Source organism: Pteropus alecto, unplaced genomic scaffold (assembly GCF_000325575.1).
Source record: "Pteropus alecto unplaced genomic scaffold, ASM32557v1 scaffold69, whole genome shotgun sequence".
Classification (NCBI taxonomy): Eukaryota; Metazoa; Chordata; class Mammalia; order Chiroptera; family Pteropodidae; genus Pteropus; species Pteropus alecto.
This window is the reverse complement of record NW_006494610.1, coordinates 85,225-87,269: the sequence shown is the minus strand read 5'-3', so window position 1 is coordinate 87,269 and position 2,045 is coordinate 85,225. Positions and strand designations below refer to the sequence as shown.

Genomic DNA, 2,045 nt, shown 5'->3' with positions numbered 1-2,045 from the left:
GGCTTTTTTCTCCTCATTTATATAAAGATATAGGACAAGCAAAACTAATCTGTAGCAATAGAAATCAGATTAGCAGTTGTCTGGGGCAGGAGGTAGAGTGGGATTGACTGCAAAGGGGCATGAGAAAACTTTGTGGGGTTCTATGTCTTTTTTTTTTTTTTAGGCGAGGCAACCCTTGGTTGACCTCACAGGACCTTGCAGGACCTTGTCAGCTTACAATCCCTTATTTTTTTATTTTTTACACCTATAGCACCTGGTCTTCCTAGGCGGTCTCCCATCCAAGTACTAACCAGGCCCGATCCTGCTTAGCTTCCGAGATCAGATGAGATTGAGCTTGTTCAGGGTGGCATGGCTGTAGACGGGGCTCTATATTTTGATTAGGGAGGCGGTTACATAGTTATGTATCACAAAACAAAACTCATCAAGCTGCTTAATAAAATATGTGCACTTTATTGTATGTAAATTATACCTCGAAGAGTTAATAACAATGTTAAACGTTCTAGGTGATGTTATACACAGCATAAAAACTCACCTGCATGTAGGCAGACAGACATAGCTGTTAATCCTAACTCTGACATTAAGTAGGCTATTTTATCTGGAACAAAACACTTAATTTCTATGAAAGTCCATATTCTTATTTGTAAAGTAATGGGTTAGATCAAATCAGAGGTTCTCAACCTTGGCCGGACATCACAATCACAGTACTGATGTTCAGGTTATATGCCCCAAAATTGTCAGTTTAATTGCCCCTGACGTTGTGCTCAAGTGCTGGCATTTTTTTCCCCAGAAATTTCTTAACTAATTCCAATATATATTAATGTGGGAATCAGAGCTTTAGAAAGTTTATTCAAGATGAAGTCCGTAGTTCTGTCTCCACAGAAATTAGCCTTTTGTCTCTAAAAATAGTATCATTGATTATTGGACTATGGCTTAGAAATTGTGAAAATTGGAAGAGATGCCTAGAAAGATATAAGTGACATAGAGTTTTCCAAAATCTTAAATGGAGTCATTTTCTTTCAAGAATAAATATTCAATAACCAATCTCACCTTTCTTCACCGTTATCCCAGACTAAAGGGATATGAAAGATATATTATCTCACTTCTAGAAACCACTTTCTTAGATAAAAATAATTAGAATATTCTTGAATGTATAAAATTTTGAATTTATTTTGAATTCGTGTAGTTCTAATTTCCTTTTTTATCTAGTAGATCTAGCTGGTTAGGAAGCTATTTCTTTTTGATGGCCTATCCAGAGGAAATTTAATTTCTAGGTTCTTAAAATGATTGAGGCATCCATGGAAGAACCTTCTTTAACAGTTCTTAGAGAATCACCAAAGAGACTCATGAGTTTCTTTAACACTTTAAAGTTAGTCAAAAGTGCAATCCAACTTGGGAATTCAAAGAGTAATTATTCTCTTTGTGGATTATCCGGATGCCCTGTCTCCCTTATTTCATTGGTTGTTTGACCACCATTTGTCTATTTCTCTGTTGGAAGAAAGACTTGATAACTTGAGAGAAACCAGATGATAGTTAAATAAATATGTTTACTTGGCAAGTAGCTCATTTTGTAAGAAGAAATGGAAAATGTTTTTTAAACAGTGGTTTAAGAATTATCCTAAAAACATTTTTTACAAGCTCTCTACATCTTAATGCTATTGATGTGGGAGGGAGGTGTTGGGGTGGAGGATGGAAGAGAGATGGTAATAATAAATAGTATACTCTTCACAGCTCAAAACTGAAACGTGGGACTAATTTTATTTTTAAGAGCTGTTATTTGCCAAAGCAGCTTTTTTTTTTTTTTTTTCTTATTTAACTTGCTACCTCTTAGTCATGGAGTAGCTATGAACACAAGTCAATGTCATTCTTTTAAAAATTACTCCAAAGGTGGCAACAGGGGTCTTGGGAAAGAAAACCCACACTGGTACAATAACATATGGTCTAACAAATTCATAAATGAGTGACTTTTCTTGCAACTATGGTTCAAATTATAGGCATTTCAGACTCTTAATGGTGACTTTAATTTATTGTGAGGAAGTGTATGCTGA

The 2,045-nt window shown here is 35.2% G+C and overlaps 1 pseudogene; it reads right to left on the bottom strand.

The window, feature by feature from the left end:
- Positions 1-241: 241 nt before the first annotated feature.
- On the bottom strand, positions 242-360 carry LOC112474052 (annotated as a pseudogene).
- Positions 361-2,045: the final 1,685 nt, after the last annotated feature.